This window comes from Styela clava, chromosome 1 (assembly GCF_964204865.1).
Source record: "Styela clava chromosome 1, kaStyClav1.hap1.2, whole genome shotgun sequence".
Classification (NCBI taxonomy): domain Eukaryota; kingdom Metazoa; phylum Chordata; class Ascidiacea; order Stolidobranchia; family Styelidae; genus Styela; species Styela clava.
This window is the reverse complement of record NC_135250.1, coordinates 32,440,948-32,462,656: the sequence shown is the minus strand read 5'-3', so window position 1 is coordinate 32,462,656 and position 21,709 is coordinate 32,440,948. Positions and strand designations below refer to the sequence as shown.

At 36.9% G+C, this 21,709-nt stretch overlaps 1 protein-coding gene across 1 annotated transcript in view; it reads left to right on the top strand.

Moving 5' to 3' along the window:
• Positions 1-21,709, top strand: part of LOC120333023 (uncharacterized) — a 163,780-nt gene that overhangs the window by 31,440 nt on the left and 110,631 nt on the right. The gene's annotated exons all lie outside the window — the stretch shown is intronic.

Below are 21,709 nucleotides of genomic sequence, written 5' to 3'. Positions count from 1 at the left end.
GGTTGACGCAGACCTGGCGGTTGAGGCTTTTATCTATGAATATTCCATCATCTAGGACACTGGTTCCCAACCTTTCTAACCTGGTGGACCGGTAAAATTAAATAAAATGTACTCGCGAAGGTTTCATCGGGTTCATCATATCAATCCCTCTGCAGTTGATCGACGCCCCAAGAGAGATTTGACGGAGCGCCTTCGCAATGAATCGGATTCGAAATAGTCAAAAGCGTGATTACTCGGCGCCAAGATGTCGCAGGGCCATACCGCACCTATCAAACAGCAATATGACGGCGGAAGAGAAATTGTGTTATAAACCAACGTAACTTCCCATTTTCATCATTGGTAAAGCGATTGATACGGTAGATAAACAAGAGACCACTCATCTAGGACAGCTTTATAAACTTGCGTTGCTGTTTGTGATTTTAAAATGAAAAACTTAATATTTTCAGATAAAGCTCCTAAATCTGAGTGAAAACGATGTCAGCAAACTCGGAGATGAAGGATTAACTACAATCAGTGAAATTGTTCATCAATGTCAGGTTGAAACATTGAAGATGGAAGATTGCGACTTCAACGAAGATCAGTTGGAAAGATTCAAAGCATTGATTGCTGATACCGAGTTAGAGGTCATTGTCGACTAGAATCCACAAACAGTGAATCGAATAATCCATGTCGCCGGGAATAAGCCATTCAAGCTTTAATTTTATTCAACTTCAACTGGTTCATTTCTATCAACAAAATTAGTTTCATAGTATTAATTGTTTCCTCTCCATACAAGGCTCAAGCAAGCATCCATTTATACATATGAATCTGCCACAATGCTTAAAGATCAGACACCCTGAACATATCAGGACTCTAGTTTGTGATTTATACAATGTTTTCAACTGAATCTCTCTTCAAGCATTTCATTTTGATTAAAAATATTTTACCATCTTTTACCCTGTTAGCTCACATCCCCAAGTAATAGGATTTGTTTTTGTACAGTATACAGTCATAAAGATTTAAAGTTTCAATTTGACTTAAAATATCTTTCCATCATATTCACTGTCAATGGATTCACAAATTGGGAATGGATTTTCACTATTAATAAAAGTTTGTACATTTTGTCGACTTTTTTTCGACGGGGTTGATTTTAACTGTTTGTACATTGTGTAGACTTTTTTCGAGGGGGTAGATTTTAACTGTTTGTACATTTTGTCGACTTTTTTCGAGGGGGTAGACTTTAACGGTTTTTACATTTTGTCGACTCCAAACCAGGCTCAAGCCAGTAACCATTCAAAGTTAAGGATTTCAATGCTTGAAGATTAGATGAATCGGGGATCGAATGAATTTTCCTTATTTTTGTTCTATTACGAGTTCAGGCACTAGCCAAGTGACTCCCGTATTATTTGTATCTGAAATTATGGCCTAACCTGGTACACCAACGGCGTTCCGGTGTCCGCCATCTTACTTCACATACTTTGGGAGTACCAAAGTGTCAATGCGTTTACTAGCACAAGCAAATATTTTCCTGGCGAGATTCGATTTCCACAATAATATTAGACTTTTGCCCTAACTCAGGGGTGTTCAACCTTTATTGCAGGCGCGCCAGTTACAAATAACTAGGTGGAGCCACTCTTATTTAACAGCCTTTCTAGTAGCCTAGTTGCAGGCACAAAAAATTGTTTCTTTATGTTAATGATCTTACGGCATTGTTAAGGGTTCTTGCAGTAATGGCGAGTTATAACGCTCAAGTTTCCAAAAAAAAAATGCTATTCAAATTTATTTTCACACCGACTTTAAACGAATTCAATGAGAAACAAGTTTTCATAATATTGCGCATTTTGCTAGTTAGTTTAGCTAATATGGCAGTGGCACTTAGGTGTTCGTATAGGTTTTGCGGCGCAGAGATTGGAATTACTCGCACGTACCAGATTAACTAAACTAAACTCGTTTCGCGGGCACACTATTCAAAAATGGCACTTCTCCGTGGGCGGCACAAATTTTCCTTGCGGGTCGTATCTAAGCCGCAGTTTGCACACCCCTGCCCTAACTCATTAATAATATCCATGAACATCGCAGCCAAATTAGCAGAGAAACCGTCAAACAACTTCGTGGTTACCACCTACCAGGTAAATTTACAACAAGACTAGCCCAATCAGTCGACCCTGTTTGGCGATATATGGAATGAACGCATGTTAACGAATCGAAAAGATGTCATACACACTGAGAAATAAAATACCATAAATTTTGTTTTATGAGTCTTGCAACAAATAAAAATTGTACCTATAAAGAAGAATAAAAGAAATTCTGTGTACCTAGGGCACAAAATGCGGATATTTGTAGAAAGCCCCCGCCAATAATGCAAAAATTTAAAATACCGGAAAACACTGCCACGTTTAGAAATAACAACATTAGCATTTATCCAGTCAGGATTGAGAAGGATTTGAATTTTCAGTTTAAACGGAATTCTTTACCCCAACCCTAACGGGACAGGGCTTTCTACAAAAGATTCCAAAATACTGTCGATTGCCGTCATTAACAATACTGTACATACTGAAGTTAATTTAACAACCTTTTGCGCATTGTAGGTTCCAAATTAGCCTTGTTAAAATTACTCGCGGGTCCGCATGCGAATTTATCCCTGATTATGATGAAATATTAGCTAATTATTGCAATGTACATCATACATACAATTCCACCTCTGGAACATCAATTTTTAATCCCGTTTCATTCAGGATGAATAATTATTATTGGTTGAAGAAGGCGTGCTGGTTTAACGGTACTCCCGTAGTATGTGTACCAGGTTAGGTTTAGGTCATAATTTTGTTCCAATTTTACTTATTTCAGTTGTATTACGAGTTCGGGGACTATCTGCGTTAGCCAAGTGAATATACTCACCCCTGCGCATAGGCATCCGTCCTGTTACACAACTCGATGTAAAGTGGGCGAACAAAATTAGTTACCTCCATAATGGTACACATACTTCTGGAGCGCCGACGCTCTGCAAGGTTAGAAACGCACACAAAATATATTTACACCTGCTCGCAGATATAAAATAAAATGAAACATTTCGCTTCGTTCGATAGTTAAGGCTAGGCTGGCCGTTCAAAGAACTCGTGGATAGGTTATGGCACAACAAAAAAAAATCCACAAAGTTTCCAATGAATTTCATTCCTAGTGAAACTATTTTTGTATTATCTCGCCTAAGAGAACACAAACAACGCAGCATAAAATTAATTCGAAGCGTTAAAAAAATGTTGAAATGTGCGAGGATTAGGTGTATTATACTTTTTAATATGTTTGGGCGTTTAATGCGGATTATTCATTTTTAATATATGAATATAAATTCGAAGATATATAGGATAAATGTCTTTTGAATTGAGAATTAACGTATTACCAAGGATACAACGATATATAACATAGTTTCCAATATTTAAAAATCTGGAATCGCCTCAAAGTACGATATTCAAAACGATACTACTACACTACGAAATAAGTCGGTTGTTTGGATAGAATACTTGACTACCTACGAAGCTAGGTTGCAACTTAGCATTATTTTAACAATTATACCAGGTACAGTGATCATGAATAATAGAAAGACGACGAAAGAAAATTAACATCACAAAAGATAAGAAATCAAAGTGAAAAAATAGCCATATCACAATATAATAAATATAAACAGCAAAACGTAGTATATATATGTACCAGGTTAGGATGGCGGACACATGTGTACCAGGTTAGGGTTAGGCCATGATTTTATTCCAATTTTCCCTATGTTAGTTCTATTACGAGTTCGGGGACTAGCCAAGTGAATCCCGTAGTATTTGTACCTAAAATTATGGCCTAATCCTAGGCTGGTACACATTGGTACTACGTTCCAGTGTCCGCCATCTTGGTACGCATACTTCAGGAGTACAGTAATTACTATGATGCCGATGGGAAATAATTTAACTGACCCTATCCCTCTCTCGAATCAGTTTTTTTTGCGTTTCCACAATCAAAATAATTTAACTCTAAAATTCTCAAAACGCGTGAGATTTATATTTTCGCCGCCCACTTTAATTGTATAAACAAAGAGACAATTGCTTCAAATTTATGACACAAAGGCCAAAACAAAGTAGTACGAGCACGCAATCTTTTACCGTAGTAGTATCTGTGAACAAACGATCCCGCGACACAAGAAATTATCTTTCAGTTGTTACAGTCACAACGGACTCTTGGACAATAATAGAGTTAAAAACGGAGCCATGACGCGCTTAGCCGAGTGATCGAAACGAAGATCCAATTCGTTGAAGCGACGATGCGAAAACAATAACTGAATAAATTAGGCTACTTACAAGAGTCGGTTCCCGAGTTCCCCCAGTATCCGTATTCCATTCCGTGACGTAAACTAATATATTTCTCAACATATTACTGCAGCAACCAAGTTTACTTTTTCTACATTTCACGCAAATAAGACGGTTTCGTAGGGCTAAAAATATTTCAACGCTTCCAAACAGGAACCAACTTTTTACAGCAAAAACGTAGACTAATGGGCGCCTGTGAAACATCAACCAATCACGTTCAATTACTTTAAGCGTCATAATACTAATTTTGTCGTCACAAACGTTTTCAACAACGCCAGTTATGTCGTCACGTGAATTAACATAAATTTGACAGTGACGAGAATGATTTTGCATTTCGTCCCAACGAAGCATGGATTCGACAATTCTGATCTGTACTTTGAGCACTGATTCCGCTCTATCGCAATGCTGTCGCTCGAATTATTTAAAGAAAATCCCTAAGCTGCTATGGAATCTCATGGAAAAACTGATTGGATATGATTTGGAATTAGATTAATCACCTTATATATCATCACAAGCCTGGAAAAGGTCGCGTTTCCAACCTTGTATAACGTTAGAACGAAAATTTTTGCGACAGCAGCGTTTTTTTTCTGTCGCGGGCCTCGTACAACAAAACTCATATTGTTTTCGGTTCTATTATTAGTATTTTATATTTCCGCTTTCCAATCAAAAAATTTGCATCGTGGACTCACTCCTTTATTTGTTTTTAGCATCTCGCCGCCAATGAATGTAATATACCTCTCGTCGGATTCACAATCTGTGCGGGTACAAAAAAAAGTAATAATCAACGTTGTCGTGGCAAAAGATATACTTATGTTGATGGAAATAAACACTGACGTGCAAACTGTGGGGTGTGCAAACTGTGGCCCGCAATGAAAAATTGAATGAAGTTTTTAGTTATTAAATCTGGTAAGTGCGAGCAATTCTAATCTTTTTGCGTCGCGAAGCCTCTATCAATACCTGAGTGCTCCTGCCACAATAGCAAAACTAGCCAGCGAAATCGTGTTGGAAAATACACGATGTCATAAAAGCTTGCTTCTCGGTGTGACAATAAATTTGAATTGCAGTTTACTTTAGTACTTTATGCGTTTGAACTCAACATTTCTGCAAGGACCCCTAACAATGCCGTAAGATCAATAACAAAAACAAACGATTTTCGCAACTACAGTAGAAACTCTACCTACGAAATTAATTCGTTCCGGAAGCCCCTTCATAATTAGGAACACCTATTACCGGTAAATGTCTTAATCCGTTCTAAGCCCCCACAAAACCCTGACATAATATTTGTATAAATTGTAATAATGATAATAGTTGAAACCCGTAACAAATACAGTGCATGTTAAAATTAGATTACTGTATAATAAATAGAAAAGGTACCACTGGAAAGATGGTATGTTTGACTACAGTAGAAACTCTACCTACGAAAATAATTCGTTCCGGAATCCCCATTCATAAGTAGAAGATTCCGTAACTAGGGACACATTTCACCGGTAAATTCGTTCTGAGCCCAACAAATCCCGGACATAATATTTGTATAAATTATATAATAATGATAATAGTTAAACCCGTAACAATTACATGTTAAGATTGGATTACTGCATAATAAATAGAAATGTTACAGCTGGAAAGAAGAAGAAAGAAAAGAGAAATACAGAAGAAAACGACAATATTTCGTATCCAGAGACTTTCGTAGGTAGAGTTTCTAGGTGCGGCCCGAAGCTTCACTCAGTTACTTGTATCTTACCCTCTTGTAATAAAGATTGTACACCTCTGGCCTAAATAACACGCCACGTTCACAAAAACGATCGTCGATTTAAGCAAAATGCAATTGCACGCGTTAATAGCGACTTTCTCAATCTTCGGTGGCCGCGCCACTGTCCGAAGGTGTTATCGTATATAATATAATTGCGCGGTCTAATTAATTTTTTGACTAAAAATTACTCAGGCTACCCAGCTATCATTTAGAATTTGACTAAAAATGCTTATTTCCAGATTCCCGCTCACATGTACTGCCTTTCACTGAAAGGATACAAATCCTAGTCCGCGAAAAAAATCTGTTGTATGACTCATAGCTTGATAATACAAACAAGAGAGCTACGCCTATATATATGGACACGTTTGAAGTAAATGAAAGTAATACCCTTCTAAAGAAAATTCTTATCTTCAATCACAAAAAATAAGTGAATCAAAGTGAAAAAACAACCATATCACAGTATATATATTGAAAACAAAATTACCACCGCACCTCTAATTACTCTGCGTGGGTTCGCAAGTTGGAATCTCGTGCGGGAATGATTATGTGCGAGAGGATTGCTGGACTTCTCGCCGCGGTAGGGTGGTTCACGTAACCATCAAGTCCATGCTTCCAAAAACAAATAACTAATTCCATACCCGACATGGAATGGTAACCGGACAAGAGGCCGTGGTTCGCCATATGGCTTTCCTCTGTTCCGAGATAAATAGGTAAATCCTATCCTAAATATCACAGCGGTAAAAACATTTTCTATTAACTAACGCGAAGTACGATATGCAACGACATCCACGGTTGATTTCTTGCCCATTCTAAAGTAGCCCACATGCAATGCTAAAATATTTTATTTTTAAAAATTCACGAAATTTTATCCTCCTCTTGCGGCTGCGAAAGAATACACGCTGTAACCTGAACATACAGGCTTACGCCACAAGTCATAGATATATTATCGTTTTGCTCAGTAAAAAACGACATCCAGAAAAGCCAACATTCATCGTAAACCACTGATTTACGCACAATCGATTTTTCATTAAAAATGCGATGTCCGAGATTTGCACACGCATAACATATTGGCAGACAGCTAACTTTGATGAGGTTTATAATGAAATTGGATGCTAATTACGGTACTCCGGAAGTATGCGTACCAAGATAACGGACACCGGAACGTATTATGTGTACAGACCATTATTATGTGTGTAACCAAGTGACTCCCGTAGTATTTGTACCTAAAATTATGGCCTAACCTTAACCTGGTACACATACTACGTTCCGGTGTCCGCCATCTTGGTACGCATACTTCAGGAGTAACCTAATTACTATGGCGTCGGTGGGGAATAATTTAACTGGACCCTATCCGTCTCTCGACGCGTTTTTTTTTTGGGGGGAGGGGCGTTTTCATAATCACAATAATTTCGCCATGAAAACATCAAAACGCTTGAGATTTAAATGTATATTTTTGCCGTTCCTTTCAACTGTATAAACCAAGAGACAATTGCTCAAATTTATGGACACAAGGGCTAAAACGAACTAGTACGGGCACGCAATCTTTCACCGTAGTTGTATCTGTAAACAAACGATCCCGCGACACAGGAAATTATTTTTTAGATGTTACAGTCACAACGGACTCTTAGACAATAATAGAGTTAATAAATGGAGCCATGAAACGCTTAGCCGAGTGATCGAAACGGAGATCCAATCCGTTGAAGCGACGATGCGAAAACAATAACTGGATAAACGAGAATATCGGTCAGAGACCGAAGACTTATCGATCGAAAGTTAGGGGATCCCCAAAACAGAAACTGCGGTTTCGATTCGAAAAATTCTGCAAACCCGAACTGGATTGTTTTGAATAGTTTTCAGCCAATATCAAAAATGTAGGAAACAATAGCCAACTCCCCATGTCGTCGTCGAAATACTACTCGAGGAAATACTTTTATGAAGAATTCTGCAAATCCGAACTGGATTGTTTCGATTAGTTTCCAGCCAATAGCCTATTCACCAATCCTATATTTTGTGTCAGATACAACGGCGCTAACCCGGGTTGTGACGGCTATTCAAACACAGCCTAGCGATATTTTGGTGAGGAATTCTGCAACCCCGAACCTGAGAGGGATATGGACATTGCTTAAACTTTAAAGAGTAATTATAAGTAACGAGATACGATCTCGCGGTGTGTATCCTTCGCTCTGACTCACTAGCGTGAAAACTTGCGCATCGGACACGCACACACACATTCAGCGCGTCTCCAAAATCTCTCGCTTTGTAAAAATCCAGATCTCTTCATCACTAATTAATTAATACCTCGCTAATTATACGACATAAGTAATCCAAAATCAATAGACTACTGGTCCGAGATATGATGAATGCACATGCAAAATTTGGAGCAGATTCGACCACGCCTTCGTGAGATATCGCGTGCATCAGACAGACAGACAAATACCTATCAACATACTTACCGATTAAAATCGATAAGTAATAGGCTACTCACCAGAGTCGGCTCCCGAGGTCCCAGTATCCGTATTCCATTCCGTGCTGTAAACTTATATATTTCTCAACATATTACTGCAGCAACCAAGTTTACTTTTTCTACATTTTACGCAAATAAGACGGTTTCGTAGAGCTAAAAATATTCCAACGCTGCCAAACAGGAACCAACTTTTTACAGCAAAATCGTAAACTAATGACCACCTGTGAAACATCAACCAATCACGTTCAATTACTTTAAACGTCATAATACTAATTTTGTCGTCACAAACGTTTTGTCGCTAGTCACGTGAATTAACATAAATTTGACAGTGACGAGAATGATTTTGCATTTCGCCCCAACGAAGCATGAATTCGACAATTCTGGTCTGTACTTTGAGCTTCCGCTCTATCGCAATGATGTCGCTCGAATTATTTTAAAGAAAAATCGGACCTCCTGAAGTATGCGCACCAAGATGGCGCACAACCTGAACTCGGGTTGTGTACCAGGTTAGGGTTCAGGTTATGCGACATCTTGGTGCGCATACTTCAGGAGTACCGAAAAATCCCTAAGCTCGATACCTACGAAGCTAGGTTACATAACAAAGTCAAACTGCAAACTTAGCAATATTTAAACAATCATACCAGGCAGTGTTCCCGCTAAGAAAATTTCACACTGCGCAAATATTGTTTTTACTCAGCAAGACTATTTTAAGGCTGAGCAGAATCCTAAATTATTTGCAAACTTTGTGAAATGTAGTAATAGTAGCTTATTATATATTATCGGAATGCGAACAAAGCACACGTTTACCTCAAATAGCTTTTTTTTGTTTACGTGCCTTTCCAAGGTTTATACATTTTGTTGTGTTTATTGCTGAATCAAGCGACAATCATCAAAAGTACAATACTTGATGTACAATCTCGACATTTTTGTTGTTGAAATATCATTGCTTTCATCAAAATCAGAGTATGAAATTTTGCTTGTCTTATGCTCCGAATGATTTTTTCCCTGGCGACAAAGTCTATGCTTATCAAAAATTCGAAGCCATATTTTTTGCTTCACCATGAATGTGGCAATTTAGTGTATGTTGACATGCGGCTATTTATTAATTTGCGGGACAATATTGATGAATTCAGCCGTGGTGGAACACTATCTATGTGAGGCTTCATTTCACTTGATGGGGTTTTCAAAACTTCACTTTCTTCAGCGGTCGGTATTGCGGTGAAAAAGTTCGAACAACCTCCTCTTGCTTCCACGTTTCGCTTAATCGTTAATGCATCTAGTGCGTCAATGTGCTTTTTATTATTCAAATGCCGTTTTAAATAATCAACTTTTTATTCCCTCCCATGATTTTCTTTTTCCAAATCACTAACAGGTGATGAATTTTCTTTTTTTTAGCTTTACTTCCCTGAATAGACATTTCACACACAAACGTCAGATAAAGAAAACTAGTATATTATTGGTTTTGGTTAATATGCTGAATATGAAAACGCTTAAAACTTTTTTTTAGTAATTTCTGGTGAAACATACTCACAACATCGCTATATAACATCGGTATCATTCAGTATAAGCTCATGGCCACGTGTATACCAATCTAGAGATTTAGGAGCCAACAGTGCTAGCACTCGCTTAAACTCAGCCCTTCTTCAAATTCCAACTAGTTTAGCCATATATTTACGGTTTAGCCTAACCATACGGCTACGAGCAACCAACAAATTTCCTGTAACAAACACTGGGCACCAGCTTTGCAACATTTGATACCTATTGAAATTCTAAATTTTCCCATATCTTCATCTGTTTGATTACACTACGAACAATAACAAGATTTAGCCGGGTCAACAACACGAAATTCAGAGCGCGCATGAAAATTTAAAAAACCGACCCGCGCTGGCATACAAAAATCAAGGTATTCGTGACAGACATGTGTGTGACATAACAATGACTAGTGTTTACCAGAATACGCGTGAAACATAAAACGAGCGTTCTAGTTGAGCGTTAATAAAAATGAAATATGAGCCACGATTTGAAAACGAAATGTTGCAACTGCGCGAGAATAAGACATTTTACTGCGCAAATGTTCTGGTAGTACTGCGCAATTGCGCGGTTGCGCAGCTTAGAGGGAACCTTGATACCAGGTACAGTGATCATGAATAATATAAATTGAAAGACAACGAAAGCAAATTAACATTATAAAAAATAGGTAAATGAAAGTGAAAAAACAGCCATATCACAATATATTAGAAAATAAACATGAAATGACATAAAACAATAGTATGTTCCGCTGCCGTCTTATTACATAACTCATGAGGTATAGGCCGCGAGCCGAGGTCCTGAAAAACGCCTAGAAAGTGAGTTTCGTAGCGCACATCAGGTAACTACCTAAAAATGATTTTAAAATGTTCCTCAAAAATTTAGTAACAAATATTCCCTTGTTCCCACTTCAAAAAGTTGTACATTTCCGGCAATGAACAATGACTTCTGCATGACGTAACAATTGAATCGAATCAGCTGTTAGCGAGCGGATGAATCTTAGTTATTACTGCTTTATCTTGCGTTGAGTTGGGCAGCCTTTCCATAGCCCTGTTTAGTTATTATTAGTTAAGTCATGCTAAGACGTTGTTAAAAAGTATAAGTAAGTTATTAAACACTTGTAGATCCTTACCACGGATATGGGCCGTGAGACGAAGCCTTGAAAACGCCCAAAAAATGAGTTTCGTAGCGCCTATCTGGTAACTGAATAAATTCTTTAGTTTTTTGTGAAAATGAACATACTGAACGCATTACGGCTTGTTCCACAATCCTGATGCGAAATTGAATATAAGAGGTTCCCGGAAATTCAATAACCATAAGTTTACAATACATACATAAGAACTATGCAATTCGAGAGCCCTACAGCACACCTTACCGGCAGTTTACAACAAGAACAGCATAAAAATCTTCATCCATTTCATAGAAGCTATTAAACGTATTTATTTTTGGGCAATGAAGTCACAAATTAACATCGTGAGCACGAAAACACAAATAAATCAGGTATTTCTCACTTAGAAATTTACCGGAAAAGTCAAGAAAATTAAATGAATGTACAGTATGTACATAACATAGTAAACAGAAATATTACAATTAGTCTTTTTTTAGTTTATGTGGTTATGTATTTGAACAAAGGCAATATTATTTGTGTCCGAATGTCCAAAAAAACAAACAAATAAATGATACTTATTAAATCAACTGCAATATCTAATTCACTTTCTTCTGAATTGTTTTCGAAATCTACTATCTCGAAAATCGACTTTTCCTCTATAAGTGTACTGTGATTTTTGCAGTCAATAAAAAAACAAAAATCTGTGCAATTTAAGTTGACTTTGGCACACTTGCAAAAATTAATTTGACTATTTTTTTTACACTTGCAGTTTGCCAACTCAAGAACTGATTTGAGGGTCACATGCTTCTTCAGTGAATCATTGTTGGGTGGTAGAGTATAATCCTTATGTTTGCCAGTGTTAAATAGACGTGTCCTGGTATCATTTACATTCTTCATATCCTCTTCATACAGTGAACAAACAAATTCCTCAGCTTTATTTATTAATGCCTCGTTAACCTCAAAAGATCTTCATAGTTGAGAAAAAAAATGAATTGGAAACCTCAATGAAGTCTCCAACATGAGTTTGATGAGCAGTTCCAATTGCAGAAAGGTGCTTAAGTATTTCAATATGAATAGCCCATATAAGCTGTTTGCAACTATTATAATTCTCATATACCTTTACGCTTCAAGACTTCTTGTTTAATCCATTTTATAGCACTGATAGCAGCAGGGATTAGAGCCTGCGTTGGGTCGGATTGGTAGAACATTGCCGTTTTCTATTGTAGCACAGTATCTAAAATGAGGAAGAAAAGCATATTTGGAACAGCATGAGTGTAAAAATACCACTAAATACTGACTAAAACCTTGAATACATGATGCATTTTATCTGATGTACTCAATGAGCGTATATATGCTCATTGCATGTACTACAGTCCAGCAGTGTTTGCATACCGGTACTAGACTATATCTACACTAAATTTTGATATATAACAGTCTGAAATGCTCTATGACAGTATGAGTATGGACTATATTTTAAAACATCAACTGTCTGTCTACAACTTGATTTCTCACCTCTCAATCGTTTCCAATGCTACTTTCTTTCCACTCCGGCATAACTTATCATTGCTTCCCAGGTTCTTGTCGACTCTATGAATTTAGATTTAGACCAACCGACATTAGTAAAATTGATTATTTTCTTCTCTTTCACGCAACCGTGCATTACAGAAACAGCCATTAATTTCTATTTCCAAATATGTTGTGGCCTATATAGTAGTATAAGTCCGCTGAATAGTCAAGAAGAGTCATTAAATTAATCATAAACATTTCATGCAAGCCAGAAAATATCGTTGTTTGTGACCTATTATTCTAGGTCTAGCCTTCATTGGAGTTACCGTATCTATTTAACAACGTCTTATGAGCTAGTGCTCAACTAAAATTGCTATTTATGGTAAGGATATACAAGTGCTTAATATCTTACTAATACTTTTCAACACCCCCTTAGAATAACTGAACTAATAATAACTGAAAAAAACTATGGAAAGGCTACTCAACGCAAAAGCGAGCAGTAGTAGTACATCTGATATTCATCCGACTAGTGGGGATCCACCTACAGCTGACTAATTTAATTGTTACGTCTGCGTTCATTGGCCCATGATACCGGAAAAGCAGAGAAAATAGGACAGATGGTAACACATATTTATTGTAGTAAAAGCGTCTTTTCTGTAAAACGTGCAACTTTTGGAAGTGGGAACAAGGCAATATTTGTTACTAAATTTCTGAGGAACATTTAAAAATCTTTACCTTATGTGCGTTACGAAACTGAAAGATAAATGGCCTCGGCTCGCGGCCTATTAGTATTATGTCGTTCAGAAGTGAATTTAACGTGATTGGTTGATGTTTCACAGGTGGCCATTAGTCCACGTTTCTGCTATTATAAAGTTGGTTCATGTTTGGCAGCGTTGGAATATTTTTAAAGCCCAACGAAACCGTCTTATTTGCGTGAGATGTAGATAAATGAAACTTGGTAGCTGCGGTATTATGTTGAGAATTATATAGGTTTACGGTACGGAATGGAATACGGATACTAGGGAACTCGGGAGCATGTTTAGAAGCCTCCTCTCGACTTTGACAAGTAGCCTAATTTATCCAGTTATTGCTTTCGTACGTGACTTCAACGAATTGGATCTCAGTTTGAATCACTCGACTGAGCGAGTGTTGGCCCCGTTTATTAACTCTATTATTGGCTAAGATTCCGTTGGGACTGTAACATCTGAAGATAATTTCTTCTGTCGCGGGATCGTTTGTTCACAGATACTGCTACGGTAAAAAATTGCGTACCCGTACTACTTCGTTTTGGTCTTCGTGTCCATAAATTTTAGCAACTCTCTTGGTTTATACAACTAAAGTGGGCGGAGAAAATAAAAATTTGAATCTCACGGGTTTTGATAATTTTAGAGTGAAATTATCGTGGTTGTGAAAACGCCAAAAATAAAATGATTTGAGACAGCGATAGAGTCCAGTTGAATTATTGCCCACCGACATCATAGTACTTAGAGTACTCCTGAAGTATGCGTACTAAAATGGCGGGCACCGGGATGTTGGCCTAACCCCAACCTGGTACACATACTACGTTCCGGTGCCCGCCATCTTGGTACGCATACTCCAGGAGTACCGTAATTAGCATCCAATTTCTTAATAAACTCCACCAAAATTAGCTGTCTGCCAATATGTTATGCGGGTGTGAATCTCGTACATCGCTTTCCTAATGACAAATCGATTGTGCGTAAATCAGTGGTTTACGATGAATGTTGGCTTCTCTGGATGTCGTTTTTCACTGAGCAAAACGATGAGATATCCATGACTTGTGACGTAAGCCTGTATGTTCAAGTTACAGCGTGTATTCTTTCGCAGCCGCAAGAGGAGGATAGAGATTTGTGAATTTTCTAAAATGAAATATTTTTGCGTCGGATGTGGGTTACTTTATCACCCGTTAATGTTGCTGGATATCGTGCTTATAAGAAGCGTCAGTCAATAGGAAATAATTGTTTTGCTGCGATATTTTAATGCAGCTACTTTATGTTATCTTATAGATTCAGATGCCTCATGGGTTATACCGCTATGTAACACGGGACTAAACGGCAGCGGAATATATTATTCTTTAATTAATATGATTTCATTCCGCTGGTTTAATCTTTTTCTGTTTCTTTTTATATATTGTGATATGGTTGTGTTTTCACTTTGATGTTAATTTGCTTTCGTTGCTTTTCCATTTTTTTTATTCATGATCACTGTACATGGTATACTTATTGAAAACAAGAGAGCTACGCACAAATATATAAACACGTTAGACCAGAGCGAATCAGTCTTTACCGGTACCTTTGACGCTACCGGTACCCTCAAAAAAGTTCTGAATTTTCAGTAGCAAGAATTTTGCAGAATCAAAACGTACAGCCAGTCACGACACTGACTAAAATCCGTGTTCCCATGAATAAAAAATAATACAGCAAAATTTTAGACGAAATATCAAATTTCATAGAATTCACGCAAAATTTTGAAATAAATAAAAGTAATAGCCTTCTAGCGAAGAAGTTTATCTTTAACCACTGAAAATTTCAAAGCATTTGGTCCAGTATTCGAAGAGAAAAGCGATTTTTTAAAAACGTGTCAAAGAACAAGAACAACAACAACAACATAATATTGAAACGATCGTTATGACCACTAAACGTGTCCAATAATGCTGAGTTAGCAGTTGGACTTGGTTATGTAACCTAGCTTCGTAGGTAGTCGAGTAAGTATTCTATCCAAACAACCGATTTATTTCGTAGTGAAGTAGTATCGTTTTGAATATTGGATTTCCTATTTTTTGTGATGATAATTTTCTTTCGTCGTCTTTCTATTTCCATTATTCATGATCACTATACCTGGTATAATTGTTAAAATAATGCTAAGTTGCAACCTAGCTTCGTAGGTAGTCGAGTAAGTAGCCTATTCTATCCAAACAACCGATTTATTTCGTAGTGTAGTAGTATCGTTTTGAATATTGTACTTTGAGGCGATTCCAGATTTCTAATTATTGGAAACTATGTTATACATCGTCGTATCCTTGGTTGTACGTTAATTCTCAATTCAAAATATATTTATCCTATATATCTTCGAATTTATATTCTTATACTAGCAATAAATAATTCGCATAATACACCCTAACATATTAAAAAGGTTAAAACGCCAAATCCTCGCACATTTCAACATTTTTTCACAGTCCGAATTAATTGTCTGGTGCGTTGTTTGCCGTCGTTTCGACGGACTAACACAAAAATAGTTTCACTAGGAATGGCATTCATTGAAATATTTGTGGATTTTTTTGCTTGTGCCATAACCTATTCACGAATTCTTTGCAGGAGCGAAATGTTTTATAGTAGCCTATTCTAATTTTTATCTGCGAGCGGGTGTAAATAATTAATGTGTGCACTTCTTACCTTGCCGTAGTTAAATCAGCACATACTCTTCAACCCATAATTATTCTACCCGAATAATACGGGATTGAAATTGATGTTCCAGAGGTGAAATTGCGCAAAATTGATTGAATGTACTTTGCAATGATTATTTTATATTTTCCTCATCCTCATAATCAGGGATAAATTCGTATGCGGATCCGCGTGTAATTTTAACAAGGCTAATTTGTAATATATAAAAGGTTGTTAAATTAACTTCAATATGTACAGTATTTGTATTGACGGCAATCGAGAGTATTTTGGAATCGTTTGTAGAAAGCCCTGTCCCGTTAGGGTTGGAGTAAAGAATACCGTTTGCACCGAAAATTCAAATCCTACTCAATCCTGACTGGATAATTACTAATGTTGTTATTTCTAAACGTGGCGACGGTGTGTTCCCGAATCTTAAATTTGTGCATTAGTCGAGGGGGCTTTCTACAAAAGATCGGTATTATGGGTACACGTAAATCTTTTATTCTTACAATTAACGATGTTTAATATAGGTACAATTTTTATTTGGTGCAAAATTTATGCTATTTTACTTTTTTCTCTCAGTGTGTATGACATCGTTTCAATTTGTAAATGTGCATAATGCGCCCAAACATGATGAATTTTACCATCAAACAAATAATTATATTTGCCAAGTCGAATATTGCGCCTTAATATCTTCATCAGAAGTCAGAAGATTAATAGACTTGATTCGGCGGCCTCCCGGACAAATGTATCTCACGTATGCTATATTCATTCCAAATATAGTCAAACAGGATCGACTAAATGGGTTAGCCTTGTTGTAAATTTAACGGGTAAATGGTAGCCGCAGAGTTGTTTATCGACTTTCTGTTAACTTTTCTGTGATTGAATAAAGATTTCATTAAATACTGACTTAGCGCAAAGGTCTAATAATATTGTGAAAACCGAATTTCGTCGACAAATATTTGCTTACTGTTAACGTGCTGGTAAATGCAGTGAAGGTGAAAATGGCGCAGGTACTGTAGAAACTTGCAAGTAGATGAATCACAAAAATCCAATTACATAGTCGTTAACGATAATTGTTAATTTAGGAGCAGAGGAATGGGATATCACAGCCCACATGAAATATAAAAAAGCATCTAATTAACGTATTTCTGACGGAAGGTGCAATTCAGCAGAGAAAAATTGATGTCCAACTGGCTTAACACAAAACCAATCAGCATTTATAACAATATTAGTTGTGTTAAAATCGCGGCCTTGTGAGCCATTTTTTGTGTTTTAAAAAGGACTCCCCTCTAGGGTTGACCAGTGGCTCCACAGCTCCCCTAAAATGTTTTTTTTTCGCCTAACCGCTTGGTTGCGGACGTCGCTTTACGGAATTTGTCTTCCGTTGCTAGAAAGGCCTTCACAAATATTGATTGCTCGATACTATCTTCGCCGATGAGTAATCGCACTTTTCAGGTTCTGATTGATGCAAAAGCGATTTATATATAAGTATAAAAATCTAAAAACTTACTAAAAACTTTAAAATATAATTAAATAATGTATGTGACTATTTCGGAAAAGCTGATGTTCATTCATGTGTTATGTAATTCACTGGAGTTACCAAAGTATGTGTACCAGGCACACAACCTGAACATAATATGTGTACCAGATTAAGGTTCAGGCTGTGCGTCATCTTGGTACACATACTTCCGGAGCGTTCTTTAACCTTGTGTTATTCAAACTCTGTACCTTATTGCAGAAGAATTTAAATGTAATTTAATTCAATGTGATTAAACTTCCGTCTGATTTCGCTTTGTATGTTTGTCCAAATATTAACACAATAAGACCAGAGAATGAAAAGTGCATTTGTATCTTTGGCGCCAACCTCGTGTTACTCAGTGAGACTGCTTTCTTATTAGGATGCTATTTAAATAAATGGAAGTAAACTGATGGATCAATAAACCTAATATGTACACATTTGGCCTCTTCTGTTAGGTTTCGATTTTTAAATAAAAGTGTTTGTTGAAAGGGCGCGTAGTCGTAGAAAAGTCATTTCCGTTTTGAAGGATTTTAAAAAATATGGCTCACCGGAAATATGTGTACCAAGATGACGCACAACCGGAACCCTAACCTGATACACATGAATGTTCAGGTTGTGCGCCATCTTGGTACACATACTTCGAGAGCACCAAAAATATAACTTTGGATCTCGTTGTACAACTGGTACCACGATATTTTTCCGGTTCAAATTCGGTGAATTCTTCCAGAATAAATTTTATAAAGGTTTCAATCCTAAGATTAGGAAGCTCAAGGTTAAATATTTTGAACTATGCGAATGGGTTGCCTCTTAGATACATTAGGATTAGTAAAAAATGTATGTTTTTAAATGTTATATAGTTTTTTGTAATGTTATACTTTGATTTCTAGCAAAAGCGCATGAATACGTTTATATTTCGCAAAATTAATTGATGTGTAGCTGAGCACTATTTTCAGTTTGAGTATTTAGTCAACATATCAGCTAATTCGCACTGTGGAATCTCCAACGTCATCATATTTGCTCAATCTCTTGTCTGGGTCGATCAATCAGTTAGTTAATCATTTATTTGTAATCTCAAGAAAATAGGGCACAGGAATTGAATTTTTTTTTATTATTTGGAAAATAAATATACAATTAACGTTATCTGTGACAAGAGTCCGCGAGATCTTAACGAAGCGACAAATATGACGTTGTTTGGGGGGGGGGGCGGAGTTGGGGTTGTTGGAGGGGGAAGCGGATGAATACATACATAATAGATAATACGCCAGAATACCAGGTGACGAACAAAGAAACTCAGTTGGGCTGGGTGCGGTATAAATCTCGAGTTAGTGACTGGACGGTATATGGATGCCGTACTGCTAATCAGGATTTGGTTGAGAGTATCATTTCTACGATCACGGTTGGTGCAACTCTAGTATAATATGTATAGTATAAGTTACTTATGCTTGCAGGCTGCACCGTCAAATTGCCTAATTTCGGACAGTCAAACGGCAATATCTTGACAAAAAAGCGCCTTATATCCCCAATTTTAAATTTTGTTGATAACGCTGTTATATGTACATCAATTCTCAACTTTTTTAGGGTTGCATAATTAATTCTTTTTTTAAAAAGACCGGCAGTTTGCCGAAAAATGATTGCCCACTATTCGGTCGATGGCGTTGACAATATATATGATTTATTAGTGATCGCAAGATGTCGTACGAGATTTCAATAAAACTAAAATTCAGATTTATAAGTTATAAAAATATTGCTGGATTGAGATTTCAAGCTGCTTAACCTGATGTACGTAGATCATTTTGCTCACTTCCAACGATGTCAAACTGCGTCGCGGAAGTCTTTAGATCAGGGGTTCTCAACCTGGGGTTCGCGAACCCCCTGGGGTTCACGAAAAGATTTCCAGGGGTACTTGGATGACAGTCGAGATTTCGTGTGTTGCTTCTTTTTAATATCCCTTAATAAAGAAAGTAACTAAAAGAGGAAAAAAGTTCCAATTGAAGCTCAGCGTACATTTTCCCTGATATTGCGTTGTTGTAATTGTGACGCAACAATGTGAACTGCACGGCTTGGCAGTCGTTACAGCAAATTGTTAGTCAATATATCACAATTTAGTTTGGTGTCTGATTACTGGGGGTTCGCGTTGATTGTTTGGTGACTCGGAGGGTACTTAACAGAGAAAAGGTTGAGAACCCCTGCTTAGATGAAGACGCCAAGTTCTTGTGTAATATTTTCGTCATATTTGTAAGAAAATTATCATGTTTTATTATTACTATTAGGCCTATCCACTGACTGACTGATATGCAAGGCCTGGCATATTTTTTTTTAACCATCTCTGCATGTTTTCTCGATTAATATTTGTGCTTGAATCCCTAGAATAATAATAATAAAGATTTACATTTATTTCAATAACCTAGATTTACTTGTAACCACAATTTTTTTGTAATCTAGGCCTATAGATATTGGAACATTAGGTTGATATGATTGAAAAAATTTTTGATATAACTGCCCAATGAAGGATTAGAGGGATACTGGAATAATACTCTTATTTATTGGAAGATAAGGTAAGATTAATCACAATAATCTGTATGTGTCTCAAAATGCTTAATGGGTAATACCACAAGTATTTCTGGGAAGCTTGACTTTTTGTTCTCAAAGCAGAATGAAACATATAGAGCTTAATAATTACATCAAGATTTCAAAACCTCATTTGAACAATGTGAATAACACCATCTGTAAATACCTAACAAAATATAGGTATGTTATTGCTGCATTTCCCGACTAGTGGGTCAACCGACAAAAAAAAATAACAGCAAGTACTTCTATTTGGCATGGCACAACCATTTTTGCTTATGTTATTTCTAACCCCCACCTGGCTCTGTCATCCAAAGATTACGTCTTTACGACCTAACAATCATGTCAAAAAACTTAGCAAAGTAAAGACACGAAAAGGCATAAGCATCGAAGATAATGAACTCACTAATGCCAGCTATCTCTCTCTAATGGGGAACGTTACGGCTAGAAAGCAAGAGAAATAACTTGCTCAATTTCAGGTGTTAGTCTGTGCGTATAGTTTGGACAACCTCATTATGTTACTGTGGCATCGTAGTGACGTCATTTTTGAATGGCATAGTCAGGTGGGGGCTAGGAATAGCATATGCAAAAATGGTTGTGCTACGCCAACTAGAAGTACTTACGGTACATTGTGTTGTGAACATTGTCCAGTATTTTTTTAATAACCCTTCAATATAACTGGACAATAAAATTCTTTTTCTGTTGGTCAGTTAAGCACCACTGTGCCTCATAATGTTCATATTCTGAAGAATAAAGCTGGAATTTAGCGTTAATAAAAAGATAGCAGCAATCATTTTGAACGACCCATTAACTGGAACGTTGATATAATCTTTGAATATGGTGTGTTTAGTGAATCGGGCCCATAAAAGCAACTCAATAGCCAGAAAATTCGATATGTCGTTCTATTGTTTCTATTGATTCTATTGTTTTTTCATCAGGTGGTTTCTTTAATCTCAAGAATGGCAGATCAAGGTCAACAGCAAGAGGGAGCTAATATTGTGAACATCCAGGGTGAGATTTCATTCAAGTTATTTTAGTATCATTCAGTGTCTACAAATTTGAAAAAAAAAATGATATTGTGAGGAACTTTGCAACTTATGATAATTATTGGGAATTATTGAATCGCATTGACAGATGCTAAATGCCTTGAAGTCCGATTTAAATTCACTACGTTCATTGTGCTCTGCAGGAACTTTATTGAAATAAAATTTCAGTTTCATTGAAAATTATATTTTGAATCAGGAATGTTCACATAAAATATGGGTACTCCTGAAGTATGCGTACCAAGATGGCGGACACCGGAACATAGTATGTGTACCAGGTTAGGGTTAGGCCATAATTTTAGGTTCAAATAGTACGGGAGTCACTTGGCTAGTACCCGAACTAAAATTAAAATAATGAAAAGAATAAAACTATGGCCCAACTCTAACCTGGTACACATACTACGTTCCGGTGTCCGCCATCTTGTTTTACATACTTCAGGAGTACCAAGATATAGGTGCTCCCGAAGTATGCGAACCAAGATGGCGGACATCGGAACGTAA